At 45.6% G+C, this 21,491-nt stretch overlaps 1 protein-coding gene across 1 annotated transcript in view; it reads left to right on the forward strand.

Annotated features, from left to right (window-relative positions):
- LOC123760115 (uncharacterized) overlaps positions 1-21,491 on the forward strand; it is a 226,604-nt gene that overhangs the window by 118,902 nt on the left and 86,211 nt on the right.

Below are 21,491 nucleotides of genomic sequence, written 5' to 3' on the forward strand. Positions count from 1 at the left end.
TATAGAAACCCCCATGTGGTTGCAAGCATTCTATGTCTACCATCAACCGGGTCAAGCACCCAGAAAGGTAAGCGTCCCAAAACAGACCCATATTCTGGTGAAAATTGCTACCAAAAGCCGAACAAGTGGATAGAACTCTCCAAAAGGAACGAGCATGACGTCACACGTCGCCGCGCCACTGTCTGTGCGCTCCCTCCCTCCCTGGGAGGGGGACGGGGGGGCCCCCAGACCCCCGCTTGGCTATCCACCCTTCAGTTCTGAGGCTGATGCTATGGGCAATGGTTGTGTGCTCCGGCTCCAGTTGTTGTTTCAGCACTGTACCTAGAGTATGGTGACTATCTTCTAGGTGGTGCGTGAGCCGGGAGTGATTCCCCAGTACTTGGGCTGCATGCGCCTAGGGTTTCCTTCCCTAGGTGCCCTGTAAGTACTGCCCTTGGGGCTTGGATTACCTTCCCCAAGTTCCTTGGGTTCTGCCTCTGCTAGGCCGTTTACTGCTTGGTTTTCGGCCGCCCTTTGTGTGCTTGGGTGTTCTGTCTCCCTTGTTTGCCTTAGGGTGATGGGCAGTTTTGCACTGGTGGGGCGCAGGGTACTGTGCAGCTTGTTTTCACCAATCATAGTGGCCGGCTCTGTTCCACCTGGGTACGCTGCCCTCTTGCTGGGTTTTCTTCTTTTTTTTTTTTTTTGTCTGCCTGCCTGGTTGGAGGGGGGGGGGATCTGCCTTGGTTCTTGCCCCTTCTGTACCGAGTACTCTTCCTTCTTTCAGTGGTTCCCCCTGCTAGGTCCCTGTGAGTGTCCCAGGGGTTCAGTTCTTAGATGGTTGTTTGATAGACTTGGGTGCCGGTTAGCAGTGCCCTGCCTGGGATTACCTGGGCGTGATTCTGTCTTAGGTCCTTGGAAATCCCCACGGGGACGCGTAGGTTAGATGGATGTGACCCCGGAGTGTCCCCTCGCTTTGTGCAAGTTCGAGGGTTGCTCTGCCTCTTTGTCTCAGGGTGACTCTCCCTGTCTTTGCCTCGGTCTGCTGCCTGTGGGGTCGGTGGCACCTTCGGCCCAGAGTCCTGCGAGTTTTGTTGCTTGTTTGTAACTCAGTTACCCAGTCTTATGTGGACTATGCGGGCGATGCAGCACAGGCGTTGCACGTTGGGTTTTGCTGGTGGCAACACGCTAGGTTGCTTGCTCTCGAGAAGCCCCGAGGCTGCCCCGTTTTCGTTGGTGTGACGGTGCTTGGGGGTGTTGGTTGCTTTGGTTTTGTTTCCTTCCACGCCCCCTTGTTTTCCCCTGTTATGGTCATCCCTTCCTCCCTGCATCCGTATCCTTACCGTCTGTGCGTTCGGAGTCGGGATGGAGCTTCGGTGGTCTTGAGACTCGGGCGGTCTCGGGCAGTTCCCCTTCTGGGGTAGCGACGGGAGCATTCGAGCCTGTTCCTCCAGCCGTGTTGTATGAGTCTACCAGTGGGCTCTCTTCCTTAGTACTTGTCCCGCTGCCCCGACTTTTCTTGTGTGGGTAGAGCTATGGGGGGACAGCTCGGCCCCGGGATTTGCCTTGTGGGTACCCGGGGCTGACTTGGGGAGCTTCGGGCCCCGTTGGACCCCACCGGGGTTTTTGTACCCTCTGGGCGGGCTTGCGGTTCCGAGAAGTGGGGTTTTTCTTCATCCCTCTCCGTACGTGTTGTTGGGATTCGGCCCCTCCCTTGGTTCGGTTCCTCTTCCCTTGGATCTGTCGGTTCCATCCTGTCAATGGGTACGATTCTCCACCCTTCTTCCTGGGATGGACCTTCACCGTCATGTTCTGCTCTTCTCGGGGTTCTGCATAACTTTTGGTCTCGGTGCGAGTGAGCCTTCTGTGCCTTCGTGCTTTGCGCTTGCTTCTTTCTATGTGTTCTCGAAGGTTGGGGAAGGTTTTTGCTTCTTCCCGTATTATTGGAATGCCTGTCGACTTCCGGTGTGGCTCCACTCCAGTCCTTTCTGAGGCTTGTTGGTCCTCCTCCATGCTTCTTCTCGGTTTTCGTTCCTGTTTAGTTCCTGTTTAGTTCTTTCGTGTTTGTATCTTCTCTCTGTGCACTGTCCTGCGCTGCACATTGTTGCCAGATTGGGCTCCTTGTAGCCACAGACGGGCTATGTTATGCATGTTTTGCTATTTCCTGCTCTTTTCGTTTACTGTTGACAGCTGACATGTGTACTCTGAAAGGGGATTCAATCGTTCACAACACTATATTGTCTAGTTTTCTGGTCAATTTCGTAATTTTCTTTCATCAGCTCGAAACTTCTCGCAACCCACATCTGGCATCCTTGCCTGCGCATGCGCCGTGGTAGTTTGTTTTGATGTGGGCTGTGTAATTACCTAAGTGTAGTTACAGGGCGAGAGCTACGCTCGTGGTGTCCCGTCTCCCCAGCACACTGTCATATAACGCTTTGAAATTACTGATTGTCTTGGCCTCCACCACCTTCTCAACTTGTTCCAACCGTCTACCACTCTGTTTGCGATAGTGAACTTTCTTATATATCTTCGGCATCTGTGTTTAGCTACTTCTAAATCTATGACCTCTTGTTCTTGAAGTTCCAGGTCTCAGGAAATCTTCCCTATCAATTTTATCAGTTCCTGTTACTATTTTGTACGTAGTGATCATATCACCTCTCTTTTCTTCTGTCTTCTAGTTTTGGCATATTTAATGCCTCTAACCTTGCCCCGTAGCTCTTGCCCTTCAGTTCTGGAAGCCACTTAGTAGCATGTCTTTGCACCTTTTCCAATTTGTTGATGTGCTTCTTAAGATATGGGCACCACACAACTGCTGCACATTCTAGCTTTGGCCTAACAAAAGTCGTGAACAATTTCTTTAGTATTGAATTTAGTATTGATCATTTAGATCATTTAGTATTGATATTAAATACATCCATGTATTTAAAAGCAATTCTGATGTTAAAAAGCATGACATAGGCTCCTCGCACAACATTCTTTATGTGGTCCTCAGGTGATAGTTTTCTATCTAGAACCACCCCTAGATCTTTTTCTCTATCAGAATTCTTTAAAGATTACTCACATAATTTATAGGTTTTGTAGGTTCTATGTTCTATTCCACATTCCATAACATGGCATTTATTAACATTAAATTCCATTTGCCAAATGGTGCCTTATATACTTATTTTGTCCAGGTCTTCTTGAAGGGCATGACAATCATCTAAGTTTCTTATCCTTCCTATTATCTTAGCATCATCAGCAAACATGTTCATATAATTCTGTATACCAATTGGTAGATCATTTATGTAAACAATAAACATAATTGGTGCAAGAACTGAACCCTGTGGTACTCCACTTGTGACATTTCTCTAGTCCGATACATTGCCTCTGATTACTGCCCTCATTTTTCTATGTCAGAAATTTTTCATCCATGTTAGCTTACCTGTCACCCCTCCAATATTTTCCAGTTTCCAGAACAACCTCTTATGTGGAACTCTGTCAAAAACCTTTTTTAGGTCCAGATAGATGCAGTCAACCCAACCATCTCTTTCCTGTAATATCTGTGTCTCGATCATAGAAACTGAGTAAATTCGATACACAGGATCTTCCAGATCGAAAACCATACTGTCTGTCTGTTATTATATCATTTCTCTCCATGTGTTCTACCCATTTTATTTTTATTAGTTTTTCCAATACATTCTCTGTAACACTTAACAATGATACAGGTCTATAATTGAAGGGGTCTTCCCTGCTGCCACTTTTGTAGATTGGAACTATGTTAGCCTGTTTCCACACGTCTGCTACAACTCTTGTACACAGGGATGCCTGAAAGATAAGGTGAATTGGAATGCTGAGTTCAGATGTACATTCTCTCAAAAACCATGGTGAAACTCCATCTGGGCCAGCTGCTTTGTTCTTACTGAACTCCTTTGTCATATTTTTCCACTTCATTTCTAGGCACCTCTATACGCTCTATGCTATTCTCTGGAATTCTTAGTGTCTGGTTCTCTGAAGATTTCATTTTGTACAAACACACTTTGGAACTTTTCGTTTAATGTTTCACACATTTCCTTTTCATTTTCCATGAATCTGTTTCCCATTTTTAACTTTTGGATATTATCCTTTACCTGCAATTTGTTGTTTATGAATTTGTAGAATAGGCTCGGTTCTGTTTTACATTTATCCGCTGTTCCTTTTTCATGATTTTATTCTGCCTCTCTCCTTACTGCCGTATATTTGTTTCTTGCATCTTTGTATCGCTGGTATGTTTGGGGGTTTGGCCTCTTCCTATATTGATTCCATTTTTGTGTCTTTTGGTCTCTGGTCTTCTTGCAATTTCTGGTGAACTAATCCTGTTTTCTGGCCCTGCATATCTGTTTTGGTAATTACCCAAGTGTAATTACCTAAGTGTAGTTACAGGATGAGAGCTACGCTCGTGGTGTCCCGTCTTCCCAGCACTCTTTGTCATATAACGCTTTGAAACTACTGACGGTCTTGGCCTCCACCACCTTCTCACTTGTTCCAACTGTCTACCACTCTATTTGCGAAGGTGAATTTTCTTATATTTCTTCGGCATCTGTGTTTAGCTAGTTTAAATCTATGACCTCTTGTTCTTGAAGTGCCAGGTCTCAAGAAATCTTCCCTGTCGATTTTATCAATTCCTGTTACTATTTTGTACGTAGTGATCATATCACCTCTTTTTCTTCTGTCTTCTAGTTTTGGCATGTTTAATGCTTCTAACCTCTCCTCGTAGCTCTTACCCTTCAGTTCTGGGAGCCACTTAGTAGCATGTCTTTGCACCTTTTCCAGTTTGTTGATGTGCTTCTTAAGATATGGACACCACACAACAGCTGCATATTCTAGCTTTGGCCTAACAAAAGTCATGAACAATTTCTTTAGTATATTGCCATCCATGTATTTAAATGCAATTCTGAAGTTAAAAAGCATAGCATAGGCTCCTTGCACAATATTCTTTATGTGGTCCTCAGGTGATAGTTTTCTATCTAGAACCACCCCTAGATCTCTTTCTTTATCAGAATTCTTTAAAGATTTCTCACATAATATATAGGTTGTGTGGGGTCTATGTTCTCCTATTCCACATTCCATAACATGACATTTATTAACATTAAATTCCATTTGCCAAGTGGTGCTCCATCTACTTATTTTGTCCAGGTCTTCTTGAAGGGCATGACAATCATCTAAATTTCTTATCCTTCCTATTATCTTAGCATGGTATGAATGTTTGTGTGCCTTCATCTTATATTTTTCAAAATTTGTCATACATTTCATTTACTTCCCTGCCTAGCAACAAATCTGTCCAGTTACTCATTAAAATTTTCTCGAAGTTCCCCATAGTGACCTCTCCTTAAATCGAGTTTATCAACTGTTTCAATGTCCCCATTTTCTTCTAGATGATATCTTAAAGCATATTTAATGTCTAAAAGGTATAGTGCTTTTGAAAAATAGGTGAGATAACAGGAATGTGCCAAGGGAAGTGAAATAGTGGATGAGAAAAAGTTACCCCTAGTGTTTACAGTGCAGAAAACAACATTCAAGATGGCCGCCTGCAAGAGGAAATACAAAACAGAGCTTGATTTTGCTGGATTCAGTGAAGAAAGCATTGAGATAACCAGTCTATACAACAAGGTGGTAAAATTAGATACTATTGTGACCTCTCGTGTAGAAATAATTAGTAAATTGAAAGAAAGTAATGACCATTTAAATAGCAAAGTTGTATGTCTTGAGGGTGTAGTGAAAGACTTGCGCAAGGATAAGATTCAATTGGAAACTAATTGCAAAGCCATGGAAGAAGAAAATAGACTCTTAAAAATAGCTTTGGAAGAAGTTAAAGTAAATTTAAACATAAATAACTACAATAGGTTAGGTAAGGAATTTCAACAGGAGAAACAGCTTTTGTCATCACAGATGGAGGAAGTTACACAGGGAATAGAACAGTGCAAGAAAGATATGCAACTCACTTATGCACAAGTGGCCAAGGAGAAGGAAAAAATAGAAGCAGCAGTAAAGGAAGTCAAACACTGCAGCAACCAAGATAAAACAAACATTAGGCTGGAAGTGAGGAAAGAATTGGCATCTAACCCGAAGTTGGTGCAAAACACAGTTGATCGGAGTAAGTCCCTGATCATTTTTGGCTGCAAGGAAAAGGAGATAACATCTAGGTCAGAAAGAGCTGTAGAAGAAGAAAAAGTAGTAGATAAAATTGTTGGCCTCGTGGAAGGTCTTACAACCATAGAGAATGTCTGCGACTACAGAAGAATAGGCAGATATGTAAAAGGGAAAGATCGACCTTTGAGGATCACCCTAAATGGTACCAAACAAAGGTATGAAGTATTAAGGAATGCTAGAAAATTACAAAGTGATGAGGATGGGAAAGTGTGGTTGTTAAGACGAGATCTTTCAAAAGAAGATAGAGAGAAGCTGAAACTGAACCTCGCCGAGGCAAAACGTTTAAATGAGAGCAGGAATGAAGAAGAAATCAATTCTTTTTTCTACAAAGTGATAGGGGTAGGCAGGCCAGTAAAGTGGTACATAAAGGCAAAGAAACAAAATCATTAGAGAAAGGGGGAGTGAAAAATAAGAAGAGGGGGAACAAGTTCCTCAAGATTGCATACACCAACATAGATGGAGTAAGATCAAAGATACTGGAGTTAAATGATATAATACAGCTGCAGACACCAGACATTGTTGCACTCACGGAGACAAAACTTGAAGATGCTATTTTAAATGAGGTCATATTCCCAAGGGGCTACTCAATTTGGAGACGGGACAGAAAAATCAGGAAAGGCCGTGGCGTTGCTGTGCTGGTGAAAGAACACCTAAAGGTGAACGAAATAGTGACTGCCAATCCACAAGAAGTTGACATAATAGCACTACAGATCTGCCATGAGGATGATAAACTAATGATCATAAATGCTTATAGTCCACCGTTAAGCAGCGCATGGTCAAAGGAGGAGCTAGATAGTAAACGAGAAGGTCTCATAACAATAATGAGAGAGATCATTGCGAGAGCGGATAACGATAGTTCACGACTGTTGATAGTCGGCGACTTCAACTTTAAATCCATAGACTGGGAAGCATGTGAAGCTAAAACAGAAGATTTCTGGACCTGTAAATTTGTAGACCTCATCCTGGAAACATTCTTGTATCAACATGTTAAACAAGCTACGAGGATGAGGGAAGGGGACGTCCCCTCCATGCTAGATTTGATATTTACCAGAAAGGAGGAAGAAATATTTGACATTCAGTACCTTCCTCCCTTGGGTAAAAGTGACCATGTCTTTTTGGGAATAAATTATGCAATGCGTTATAATCTGGAAGAAAATATGACGGTCGATGCAAATTAAAAACCTGACTTTAGGAGAGGACATTATGGCAACCTTAGAAAATTTTTTAGCGAGTATAATTGGACAGACTTGTTGCTAGGCAAGGAAGTGAATGAGATGTATGTCAGGTTTTGTGAAATATATGATAAAGGCAAAAAAAAATTTATACCAAAACAGAGAAGCAGAACTAGGAAACAGGATTGGTTCAACAGAAAGTGCGAGAGGGCCAGAGACCAAAAGACACAAAAATGGAATCAATACAGGAAGAGGCCGAACCCCCAAACATACCAGCGATACAAAGATGCGAGAAACAACTACACGGCAGTGAGGAGAGAGGCAGAAAGAAATTATGAAAAAGGGATTGCAGACAAATGCAAAACAAAACCAGGTCTGTTCTATAAATTCATAAACAACAAATTGCAGGTAAAGGATAATATTCAGAGGTTGAAAATGGGAAATAGATTCATGGAAAATGAAAAGGAAATGTGTGAAACATTAAACAAAAAGTTCCAAAGTGTGTTTGTACAAAATGAAATCTTCAGGGAACCAGATACAATAAGAATTCCAGAGAACAACATAGAGCACATAGAGGTGTCCAGAAACGAAGTGGAAAAAATGCTCAAGGAGCTAAATAAGAACAAAGCAGTTGGTCCAGATGGAGTTTCACCATGGGTTCTGAGAGAATGTGCACCTGAGCTCAGCATTCCTCTTCAACTGATTTTTCAGGCATCCCTGTATACAGGAGTTGTAGCTGATGTGTGGAAAAAGGCTAACATAGTTCCAATCTACAAAAGTGGAAGCAGGGAAGACCCCCTTAATTATAGACCGGTATCATTGACAAGTGTAATAGTCAAAATATTGGAAAAAATAATTAAAACTAAATGGGTAGAACACCTGGAGAGAAATGATTTAATATCAGACAGACAGTATGGTTTTCGATCTGGAAGATCCTGTGTATCGAATTTACTCAGTTTCTATGATCGAGCAACAGAGATATTACAGGAAAGAGATGGTTGGGTTGACTGCATCTATCTGAACCTAAAAAAGGCTTTCGACAGAGTTCCACATAAGAGGTTGTTCTGGAAACTGGAAAATATTGGAGGAGTGACAGGTACGCTTCTAACATGGATGAAAAATTTTCTGACTGATAGAAAAATGAGGGCTGTGATCAGAGGCAATGTATCGGAATGGAGAAATGTCACAAGTGGAGTACCACAGGGTTCAGTTCTTGCACCAGTGATGTTTATTGTCTACATAAATGATCTACCAGTTGGTATACAGAATTATATGAACATGTTTGCTGATGATGCTAAGATAATAGGAAGGATAAGAAACTTAGATGATTGTCATGCCCTTCAAGAAGACCTGGACAAAATATGTACATGGAGCGTCACTTGGCAAACGGAATTTAATGTTAATAAATGCCATGTTATGGAATGTGGAATAGGAGAACATAGACCCCACACAACCTATATATTATGTGAGAAATCTTTAAAGAATTCTGATAAAGAAAGAGATCTAGGGGTGGTTCTAGATAGAAAACTATCACCTGAAGACCACATAAAGAATATTGTGCGAGGAGCCTATGCCACGCTTTCTAACTTCAGAATTGCTTTTAAATACATGGATGGTGATATACTAAAGAAATTGTTCACGACTTTTGTTAGGCCAAAGCTAGAATATGCAGCAGTTGTGTGGTGCCCATATCTTAAGAAGCACATCAACAAACTGGAAAAGGTGCAAAGACATGCTACTAAGTGGCTCCCAGAACTGAAGGGCAAGAGCTACGAGGAGAGGTTAGAGGCATTAAATATGCCAAAACTAGAAGACAGAAGAAAAAGAGGTGATATGATCACTACATACAAAATTGTAACAAGGATTGATAAAATCGATAGGGAAGATTTCTTGAGACCTGGAACGTTAAGAACAAGATTTCATAAATTTAAACTAGCTAAACACAGATGCCGAAGAAATATAAGAAAATTCACTTTCGCAAACAGAGTGGTAGACGGTTGGAACAAGTTAGGTGAGGTGGTGGTGGAGGCCAAGACCGTCAGTAGTTTCAAAGCGTTATATGACAAAGAGTGCTGGGAAGACGGGACACCACGAGCGTAGCTCTCATCCTGTAACTACACTTAGGTAATTTCACTTAGGTAATTACAGGACTTGATCACTCTTTCCCAAGGGAGGAAGGTACAGGATCTCAAATATCTCTTCTTCTTTCCTGGTGAATACTAGATCCAGTACTGACGGTACATCTTCCCTCATTCTTGTGGCCTGCTTTGTGTTGATACAAGAATGTCTCCAGAATGAGGTTCACAAACCTGCATGTCCAAAACATGCACGTGTGCACGTGTGGTGGTGTTCTGTGTCCATTTTTCTCGGGTGCTTCGCCTCTCGCTCTCAATTCTCCAGTCCGTGCCCTGTAGCTACTGGGGGTGTTCTGGATTGCCGCTATGGGGACGATGCCGGGTTTTCCCTGCGTATGGGTTGGGCGCTCCTCCTTTGCCTCTTCCCTACTCTTCTCCTTTGAGTGGCTTTGCCTTCTTCCACTGGCGGTGGTCCCATCATCATCTCGGCTACACTGTGTCGTGACACGTTCGTGCCTACGCTCTGCAGGTGAGTTTCTGTGGTCTGGCGTCTCTATTTCAGCTAGTCGCTGGTTTGTGGTTTTTGGCTGCAAATATACGAACATCGGAACACAGTTGCCTGCAGCAGGCCTCTTGGGCCTCATGAGGCAGCTCCTATTTATACCCATCCAGTCCCACTCTTATGCATGTACAACCCATGCTTGAGTTCAGCAAGGGGCCCCCACCTCCACCAGGTTACAAGGTACAATTGTGGGGTGTATGTTATGGGGTAAATATTACTGTCAGGATGTTATGAGGTGACGTTTTGCTGCAGTTTTCTTACTGTGGTTGCGTGTTGGGAATTGGTTGTGGAGTTTTGTTTGGCCCGTCTTGCAGTGCCTGGCTTAGCCCATCCGTATGCATGGGTTTCTCTGTACTTTCCTAGATGTGTTTGCGGGAGTTGAGCTCTGACTTTTTGGTCCCGCTTCTCACCTGTCATTCGCTGATGTGCGAGTTCTTGTTCTTGCTGGGCTCTATCATGTTTCCGCTTGAAGCTGTGTGTGGTGTCATCCTCCACCACATCGCTTCCTCATGCGTTCCGTTTGTCTCCTACTCTGCCACTGCTTCCTTCTTTTCAATGTTTCTCTGGCTTAATGGGCTCTCCTTCCACCGGGGTCCCCTGGTGCAGGGGCCCCTGGGATCCCGTAGTCGGTCTTTCTCTACCCTATCACTTCCTTTTGAGAATCTTGAGTGTGGTGATCTTGTTCTCGTCGCTCATACTCCTTGGTTGGGTACTTTTGGCTCTCCTCTTGCCAGGTTCGGGTTTCTGGTTTCCTGGCTTCTCTGTCTGTTGGCAATTTACAGTCTCGTGGTGTCCCTTCTCTGGAGCCTTGCATCGGAGCCGTTGTCTCATGGCAGGCTCGCTGGCGTTGGGATGTATTTCTGTACGGCAGACGTTCCATCTCCTCCTTTGCCGGCTTAGATTTTTGGCTCATCTGGCTCCGTGGTTGAACCAGAGTTCTTCCCTCGGTTTCACTTCTTTCTAGGTTCGATTGGCCCATGATGGGACTGGTTCGGTTCTGCATCGAGTCTCTCGCCTTCTGATGGTGGTTGGTTGGTCTCGGTCATGGTGTCCCACTTGCGTGCCTCCTCTTGGCAGCAGTGTGGGGTTTTTTGGCAGTCCTTCCTTTTCCTTCTGTCCCTTCTTCGGTTGCTGCGTTTGTTGGCGTGGTCTTGTCGTTTTCTTGTGGAGGTTCAGGGCCATCATCTTGCCCCCATACTGTCACCTGCGGCGCTGGTGGATCCGCTTCAGCTTGCTTTCAGTATTGGTTTTATGTCTGTGCCATTTCGCGAGCTGTCTCGTGCATTGTTCACCTCCCACCTGCTCGTGCGCCTGAGTCGTCCTGGTCTTTGGGCAGAGTGCTCTTTTTTTCTTTTCTCCACGGTTTGTTGTGGCCCCTTTGGTTCGGGATTGTTTCTCGGAGGCTCTTTTTCTGTTGGCATTGGCATCTAGGGGTCAAGTCGGTGGGTTTAATGCTCTCCTCCGGTTTTTCGCATGCTTTGACATCCAGCCTCAGAACTGAATGGTGGATAGCAGGGCGGGAGTCTGGGGATCCCCCTTTCCTCTCCCAGGGCGGGGGGGGGGGGGAGCTGTGCAGACAGTGGCACGGCGACGTGTGACGTCGTGCTCGTTTGCTCGTTATTTTGGGGAGTTCTATCCACTTGTTCAGCTTGTGGTAGCAATTTTCACCAGAATATGGGTTTGTTTTGGGACGCTTACCTTTCTGGGTGCTTGACCCGGTTGATGGTAGACATAGAATACTTATAACCACACGGGGGTTTCTATAGGTCATTGCTCCCCGTACCTCTCTGAGGGGGCCAGGTTCTGGCTCGTGGGCCCCGGTAGGCTCACAGAACTCCATACACATGACTGATGCCAAAGTCTGACATTAGCATATCAGCCTGGATAAGCTCCGGGAAGCCTCCGGGTCTCACCCAGAAAATGGCATTTCATTACATTCAACGCTGGTTTTTTGGCACCTTTGTTTACTTAGCTGGAATCTGTGTCCTCTTGTTCGTGAAATTGCTGGTTTCAGGAATTCCTCTTTGTCAATTTGGTCAATTCCTGTTAGTATTTTGTAAGTGGTTATCATATCACCTTCTTTTCTTCTATCTTTGGCATGTTCAACGCCTCTAGTCTCTCCTCGTAACTCTTGTTTTTCAGATCTTTAAGCCATTTTGTAGCATGCCGTTGCACCTTTTCCAGTTTATGTGCTTTTTGGGATTTGGGCACCATACAACTGCTACATATTCCAGTTTTAGTCTCTAAAAAGTCATGAACAGTTATAATATTTCATCATCCATGTATAGTAATTGAATGGAAGTCTGAAGTTAGAAAGCGACGCATACACTTCTCCCACAACGTTCTTTGTGTGTTCCTCTGGCGACAGCTTACTATCCAAAACCACCCTTAGGTCTCGTTCTTTATTAGAGTTCAGTAATTCCTTTTCACATAATTAGTAAGTTGTGTGTGGTGTATTTTTTCAATTCCATAATGTGACATTTACTTACGTTGAATTCCACTTGACGCTCTTATTTTATATAGGTCAATTTGAAGGGCATGACAATCGTCTGCATCTCCTATCTTTCCCAGTATCTAAGCATAGTCTGCAAACATGTTCATATAATTCTGTATTCCTTCTGGTAGATTGTTTATGTAGACGATGAACATTACTGGTGCAAGAACTGAACTCTCTGGTACTCCACTAGTAATACTCCTAAAGTTAGATACATTGTCTCTCATTCCTGCCCTCATTTTGCTGTCAGTTAGAACATTTTCCATACATGTCAGAAGTCTCCCTGTCACCCCTCCACCATGTTTCGGTTTCTAAAACAACCTCTTGTGTGGGACTCTGTCAAAAGCCTTTTCTGTAGAGAGCCCCTTCGGCTCCTCGGAGCTGTACCAGACTGATGTGAATATATTAGACCGTGGCAACAGTCAATCGAAGGAGTTCGAGGGCTACCGAGGACCAGAGCCAGAACCTGGCCCCCCTCAAGAAGGGGTCGAGGAGCAATGGTCTAAAGACACCCCCGTGTAATTGAAAGCAGTCTTTGTCTGCCATCTAGCAGGTCAGGCACCCAGAAAGGTATTAATTCCAAAACAAACTGCTCGTCAAAATTTGCAAACCAAAAGCCAAACTAGTAAACAGAACTCTCCAATCAAAAGCAAGGAAACAAATGTCACCACAACCGCCGCACATCCGTCTGCGCAACTCCCCCTCTACACCTTTCCCGGGGGGGGGGGGGGGGGGGGGGGGAGGTATCCCAGATCTTTACGCTCCACTCTTTGCGCAGTGCTGCTTACTGGTGGTGTTGCTCTGTGCTGGTGGTGTGTGAGCCAGGGAGGGAGGGGGCATGGTGGTCCTGCCCAAAAGGGTTGCACCATGTCTCGGGGTTCCTTCAGTTGTCGTAAGCCAGTAGTGCCAGATTCAGGACTGGCCCTTCCACAGGAAGGACCAGTCCTGAATCACTGTCCCTCATCGGGGCAGTGATCACTCTGATCGTCGGTTGGGCTCTTGTAGGGGTCGTCGGCCCTTTCACGGTTCGCCCTGTTGACGGGGTGATAGGGGGGGGAGGCATATGCTCTTTGGTCCCGCCTGGTCCCACAATTCGTAGGCATTTCGGGTTGTTTCCTCCGGCCTGCGGTGGCGTTGATTCGTTCGTTCCTCCTTCGGGGGTATCGGGGCAAGCAGGGTGGGCCTCTTCCCCTGCTCTCTGTCAAGTCATCTTGGTGTGGGTGTCCTGCCTGTTTTCAGTCCTGAAACGGGACTGTGCGGATCTGCAATTCATACTGGACTTGTCCCGTCTGATCCCCCCTGGGTCTTTTGGCCCTCCTTTCAGATGACCGCGCAGTCTCGGGTCTGGCTGCTTTTGGCACCGGGTGCCTGGATGGTGTCTCTGGACCTCCTGGATGCATATTGGCACGTCCTGATTCATCCGGAGTTCAGAGACAGGCTCTGATTTGTCATGGGGCGACAGGCTTACCGCTTTTGTTGCCTTCCTTCCAGTTTGGATCTGGCACCTCGCGTGTTCACACGCCTTACCCTGGTCGTGGTGACTTGTTAGCCTCTGATAGGGGTTCGAGTTCTGGGTTACCTCGACCATTGGCCGATGTGGCCTCCCAGCCAATACGGGTGTCTGCTCGCCAGGGATTTGGTTCTTTCCCAGCTCGCCGAGTTCGGGTTCTTGGTGTACTGAAGGAAGTCCCATTTCGTTCCCTCTCAGGTTTGGACTGTGCTGGGTCTTGTGTGGGACTCTTGGACCGTTTCCTTGGCTCTCCTTCCAGCGGCGTTATTGCGGCTGCGGTCCTGCGTACGACTGTTTTTGAAGGGCACCCGGGTCACATGTCGGTTGTTCAAGCAGCGGTGCGGTAGCCTGGTCATCGGCGTGCTGGTCTTCCCATTGGGTCGGATCCGGCTTCGGCGGCTGTTCTGGTTTCTTCAGGGGCGTCCCTTCCGCCACTCTCACGATCGCTAGGTTTGGATCCCGGGAGCCTTGCATCGGCTGCTACGTTGCCGGCTCCCTCTGGGGTTTTTTCGGGGTTCTGTGCCCTTGATGCCTCCCTGAGCCCTAGCTCGATGTGTTCACGTATGCCTCGTCTCTCGGCTGGGGTTTAGTGACCAGTGATCACCAAGCTGGCTAGGGTCAGTGGGGTCCGTCCTACCATCGGGCTCACAGGTCGGCGCGGGAGTTCGCGGCAGTACGGCATTTGCTTCGGAGGGTTTGTGTCCGATCCGGCTCCATTCGAACTGCTCCCCAGTGGTTCATTGTCTGAACCGGGGGGTTCGAAGCGGTCCTTGGTTCTTTGGGGCTGGTCGCTTCAAGTGACTCGTCTGCTGAGTTCTCGGGGTTTGGCTCTCCTGGCAGTTCATGTTCAGGGGGTGTCAAACGTTCTGGCAGACGGTCTGTTTTGGTTCATTTCCCTGTCCACGAAATAGATGGTTGACGCCGAATCATTCAGTTGACACTGCCAGACGTACAGGCACCCAGAGGTGGACCTCTTCGCATCTATGTGGTCGAGGCATCTTCCATTTTATGTGGCGCCCTTCCCAGACTGCAAGGCCGTCGGGATCGATGCCTTTCGGCTGGACTGGTGGAGGTGGGGTTACCCATACTTCTTCCCACAGGTTTGGTTATTGCTCCAGGTCCCTGCTCACTTGGAGACACTTGGATACACTATTTGTATAGTGATCAGGTGGCTTCATTGATGGTGACCCATCTGCTAGTTTCGTCTCGACAGCAGTATGAAATTTTCTGGCGGTCCTTTTGGTACTGTCTCTTTGTAGCTTGTCTTTGATTTCTGATTAAGTTGATTTGTCCTTTCTCTCTTTGTTGTTTCAGGACCGTCGTCTTATGCCTTGTATTGTGCGGCGGTGGTGGAGCCACTGCAGCTTGCATTTGGTGTGGATGTCACTTCTGCTCCGTTCTGCAAGCTTACTCGGGCATTGTTTCACCTCCGTCCTGCTCATGCGCTGGCTGAGCCATCCTGGTCGTTGGACCAGGTGTTCTTTTTTTGTCTCTTCTCCTCGGTTTGTGGTGGCCCTCTCAGTTCAGGACTGTTTTTCTTCGGCTTTTTTCTTGTTGGCATTGGCCTCTGGAGATCGGGTCGGAGAGGTTCATGCTCTTCTTCGGCGCAGGGGTTTCTGCTCTTTCGGTCCTGGTGGTAGTTTCTTCATTTGTAGCCGTGTCCTTCTTTTCTGCCGAAGAATGAGTCTGCTGATTTCCGAAGGGGTCCTTGGGTGGTTGATGCTTGGTTGGTTCGGCCGGGGGGTGCATCATGTTTTGTGTCCGTTTGTGGCTCTTTGCTGATATTTGTGCGCCACAGCCTCTGTGGCAGAGGATGCTCTGCCACAGAGGCAGGTACGCGGTGTGGCTGTGGTGGGTACGCGGCCCGCAGGGCCACGTACCCACCACAGCCCGGCTGATCCGGAACTTCTCTTAGAAAACCGTCCAGTTTTCTCTTGAAGATGTCCACGGTTGTTCCGGCAATATTTCTTATGCTCGCTGGGAGGACGTTGAACAACCGCGGACCCCTGATGTTTATACAGTGCTCTCTGATTGTGCCTATGGCACCTCTGCTCTTCACTGGTTCAATCTTGCATTTTCTTCCATATCGTTCACTCCAGTACGTTGTTATTTTACTGTGTAGATTTGGGACCTGACCCTCCAGTATTTTCCATGTGTATATTATTTGGTATCTCTCTCGTCTCCTTTCTAGAGAGTACATTTGGAGAGCTTTGAGACGATCCCAATAATTTAGGTGTTTTATCTCGTCTATGCGTGCCGTATATGTTCTCTGTATTCCCTCTATTTCAGCAATCTCTCCTGCTCTGAAGGGGGAAGTGAGTACTGAGCAGTACTCGAGACGGGACAGCACAAGTGACTTGAAGAGTACAACCATTGTGATGGGATCCCTGGATTTGAAAGTTCTCGTAATCCATCCGATCATTTTTCTGGCTGACGCGATATTTGCTTGGTTATGCTCCCTAAACGTTAGATCGTCGGACATCATTATTCCCAAATCCTTGACATGCTGTTTTTCTACTATGGGAAGATTCGATTGTGTTTTGTACCCTGTATTATGTTTCAGATCCTCATTTTTGCCGTACCTGAGTACCTGAAATTTATCACTGTTAACCCCTTAACTGCGTTGCCTCCAAATGTGACACCCCCGCAGTGCGCAGGAAATAAATTCTCTGGAAAAAATTATTTTTTCTTTTTAAAGTGTCAAAAACCCTTCCCTCAGTATGGGTATGTAAAAAAAAAGTCGAAATTGTACTTACTTTGGCTGCTATGGGGTCCGGAAGTTGGGGCGTGACGTCATCATTCCCCGTGCGCCCGTGCCGTAAGCTCTTGGGGGCGGTGGGGCGCTCGGGGCGGGGTGCGCGAGTTGCCGCGAATATATTTTCGTTCATTTTTTGCGCACCTTTCCAAATACATTTTCATTGTTTTTATGTGCCAATCCAATGTATAATGAACACGTACACTATAATATCGCAGTACAACATCCGTACTGTCCGTAGACACTGTGTTACGTGCATGAAACTTGTGCGCACATATGCAGCACATATTTACTATGTATCATGCTAATTTGTGTATATATACAATCTATTTACACACTATATACATTCACCATCAACACATTCAGAACACCGCGTAGCAGCTGTTTCATATGGGCCAATAGCAGCTGCCTCGTATGGGCCAATATCAGCTGCCTCGTATGGGCCAACAGCAGCTGCCCCGTATGGGCCAACAGCAGCTGCCTCGTATGGGCCAATAGCAGCTGCCTCGTATGGGCCAATAGCAGCTGCCTCGTATGGGCCAATAGCAGCTGCCTCGTATGGGCCAATAGCAGCTGCCCCGTATGGGCCAATAGCAGCTGCCCCGTATGGGCCAATAGCAGCTGCCCCGTATGGGCCAATAGCAGCTGCCTCGTATGGGCCAATAGCAGCTGCCTCGTATTGGCCAATAGCAGTTGCCTCGTATGGGCCAATAGCAGCTGCCTCGTATGGGCCAATAGCAGCTGCCTCGTATGGGCCAAATAGCAGCTGCCGCGTATGGGCCAAATAGCAGCTGCCTTGTATGGGCCAATAGCAGCTGCCTTGTATGGGCCAATAGCAGCTGCCTCGTATGGGCCAATAGCAGCTGCCTCGTATGGGCCAATAGCAGCTGCCTCGTATGGGCCAATATGAGCATTTGACCATGAACACATTCAGAACACCTCGAGTGAGAGCAGCCACACCCAGCCAGTCTCCCTCACTCCAACATCTTACTCGCCAACATTGTTCCTCCCACCATATTATTATAGTTCTTATTACACATGTTCTATATGCCTATCTACATGTTTTATTTACCAGAACTATGCAAGTAAGCCGGTATTGTGTCCAAACAGTACAGTGGCCACCATACACTGCATGAAAAATCACACAGCAGACGACGCTACGATTACGTCACCTCCCTCACCGAAATAGCTCCTCTCAACATTCTCCTGTTGCTGTTCTTACACTATATACACACACTATATATACCCATGTACATATGTGTTGCCCATAGCGAACCAATAAGCTAGTATGGTGAGCAAAACAAGAGTGGCAGCCACACACACACAATGAGGCTACCTCAATTCTCGCCCTCCCTCATCAAAATTCCTCCTTCCACAATACTACGCACAACGCTAATTATAACCACAATCCTGCTATTATCACAATCCTGGTCACTAATTCCTGTAAATGAATAATTGACCACACGTTTATTTTGAAAAGGAACCTTAGAAATCATTTGAAGATTCCTAGATGAACGAAATAATGCTGTGGTGCTGTGGCTAGCGCTGTGAACATCGTGAACAGCATTGAATCACTGATATTTGAACATTGTACCCAGTCATTATCACACTCAGGCTCTAATATAACACTATCATAGCTAAATAATACAAGTTATATATATATTTTGGCATTATTAGGCGATGCTGTGGTCACATGCTGAACAGCAGTGCTGTGCGCTCATGCTGCGAGCACCAGCCTTGGTTGCTCACACACTACTGAGGCTCCCACACCCGGGAATGTGGACCACGATTTTTTTTAAAGATGGCGTCTGTTTACAAGAGCCCTGAGGAAGCTGATGTGAACCCCATGTAGCCGCGGGAGTTTTGAATGGAACGTGAAAAATACAAATACCCGGAGGCGCGTTGCGCAAACCAGACGTGAGCCTGCAGGCGCGTTGCGCAGTTTAAGGGTTAAACATCATGTTATTTTCTGCTGCCCAATCAAAAACTTTGTTGACATCTGCTTGTAGTTTTTCAATGTCTTCAGCAGAGGTAATTTTCATGCTGATTTTTGTGTCATCTGCAAAGGACGACACGAAGCTGTGACGTGTATTTTTGTCTATATCAGATATGAGAATAAGGAACAGTAGCGGTGCAAGGACTGTACCTTGAGGTACAGAGCTTTTAACATCGCTTGGACTCGATTTTATCTGATTGACTGTTACTCTTTGTGTTCTGTTCGACAGGAAATTGAGTATCCAGCGTCCTACTTTTCCAGTTATTCCCATTGACCTCATTTTGTGAGCTATCACCCCATGGTCACATTTGTCGAACGCCTTTGCAAAGTCTGTGTATACAACATCTGCATTTTGCTTTTCTTCTAGGGCTTCTGTGATTTTGTCATAGTGGTTGAGTAACTGTGACAGACAGGATCTTCCCGCTCTAAATCCATGTTGTCCTGGATTGTGCAATTCATTGTTTTCCATAAAACTAGAAATTTGATTCCTAATCACTCTTTCAAACACTTTTATTATGTGTGATGTTAGTGCAACTGGCCTATAATTTTTTGCCAAGGCTTTACTCCCCCCCTTGTGCAACGGAGCTATATCTGCAGATTTAAGTGCTGCTGGTATCTCCCTTTGGTTATCTTTGGTTAGGCAGCTCCGGGGTACCGAAGGGGTTCTCCACAGAAAACCAGCATTGAATGTAATTTTCTGCCAGTAACGCCATTTTCTGGGTGAGACCCAGAGCCTCCCTGGCATCTTCCCTCCCTCTCGTCAGCGTTTTTTTGCAATTTTGATACTCGGCCTCTGAACTGAGAAGAGTTGCTGGCGTGGAGGTCTGTTCCTTCTCCCCGTCCCCCTCCCCCTCCCAGGGAAAAGGGGGTTAGGTTGCACAGGCGGATGTGCGGCGGTTGTGATGTCATATTTGTTTCCTTGTTTTTGATTGGGGAGTTCTGTTTGCTATTTTGGCTTTTGGTTTGCAATTTTTGACCAGCAGTAGTTTGTTTTGGAATTCCTACCTTTCTGGGAGCCTGACCTGGTAGATGGCAGACAAAGACTGCTTCCAGTTACACGGGGGTGTCTTTAGGTCATTGCTCCTTGTGCCACTCTTTAGGGGGCCAGGTTCTGGCTCTGGTCCTCGGTAGGCTTAGAACTCCTTCGATTGACTGTTGCCACTGTCTAATATATACACATCAGCCCGGTATAGCTCCGGGAAGCCTCCGGGTCTCACTCTGAAAATGGCGTTTCATTACATTCAACGCTGGTTGTTTAGGTCCAAATAGACAGTCAACCCAACCATCTCTTTCCTGTAGTATCTCTGCTGCTCTATCATAAAAACAAAGAAGATTTGTTACACAGGATCTTCCTGTTCAAAAACCATACTGTCTGTCCGTCGTTATGTCATTACTCTCTAGGTGTTCAACCCATATGGCTTTATCTATTTTTTCTAGAGTTTTGACTACCACACTTTTTAATGATACGGATCTATAATTTAGAGGTTCCTTATTACTACTATTTTTATAGATTGGTACTATGTTTGCCTTTTTCTGTATATCTGCTAAGATTCCTGCGCACAAGGATGTCTGGAATATTAATTGGAGTCGAATACTCAGCTCATATATACATTCTTGCAGCACCCAAGGTGAAACTCAATCAGGTCCAACTGCTTGATTTCTTCCTAGCCCATTGAGTAATTTTTCCACTTCGTCTTGATGTACCTGTATATTGCATGGCATGCTCTGGAATTGGTACAGTATTTGATCCAGCTTTCTGAAATCCTCATTTTATACATACACATTTTGGAACTGTTCATTTAACATTTTACACATTTCTTTTTCATTCTCAGTAGTCCTGTTCCCCATTCCCAATCTTTGGATTTTATCCTTTATATACAGCTTGCTTTTAATGAATTTATAGAAAAGGCCTGGATTTGTTCTTCATTTGTCTGCTATACCTTTCTCAAAGTTCCTTTCTGCCTTTCTTCTACCTGCTGTGTAATTGTTTCTTGCTTGTATTGCTGGTATTTTTGTGGGTTAGGCCTCTTCCGATATTGAACCCATTTTCTTGTCTTATCCTCTCTGGCTCCCCCGTCACAATTTCTGTGGAACTAGTCCTGTTTTCTCGTCCTGCATATCTGTTTTGGTATTGTTATGAGAATGGTGGACTTGCTCTGGGGGAACTAGTACTATTAAGGGGTAAGGGTAGTTAGAATACAGAGTTATCAAATATGGAAGAACTAAAAGGCCCGGCCCCCAAAATAAACTATCCACAGTAATAATAACTTGCTACTAGACCATGTCAGACTAGAGGTTGATCATAGCACTCCCACACAGGAAGAAGGGATACTCCATTACTAACTTACTTATTTATTAACCCCTTAACAACCCCCCATACACACTCACACCAATAACAATAATAATAACTACTTTACCACACTGTCTTACATTAAAAGCCTTGGTCCACATAGACAGGATACAAGGTTTACACTGTGAACATGCTAGGGTAAAGTACTACTGGATAAGCACTGAAGCTGGATGCAGCTTAGGGTAGTGAGACCACATGGTACCCTAATACAAAAACACAACACTTAGGGGTACCCAAAACACTGGCAAATACTACCCCCAGGTCTCACCAATCTATACTACCAGAGTAGGTACACATGAAACACACCGTACTTAACTTAATGGTACAGAAACTTAAGGTAAGGGAAATAAGTCAGGGGTGCAGCCACAGAGTAGGGGTGCAGCCACAGAGTAGGGGTGCAGCCACAGATTAGGTCTCGACACCACGAACGCCAGCC

Source organism: Procambarus clarkii, chromosome 16, assembly GCF_040958095.1.
Source record: "Procambarus clarkii isolate CNS0578487 chromosome 16, FALCON_Pclarkii_2.0, whole genome shotgun sequence".
NCBI classification, from domain to species: Eukaryota; Metazoa; Arthropoda; class Malacostraca; order Decapoda; family Cambaridae; genus Procambarus; species Procambarus clarkii.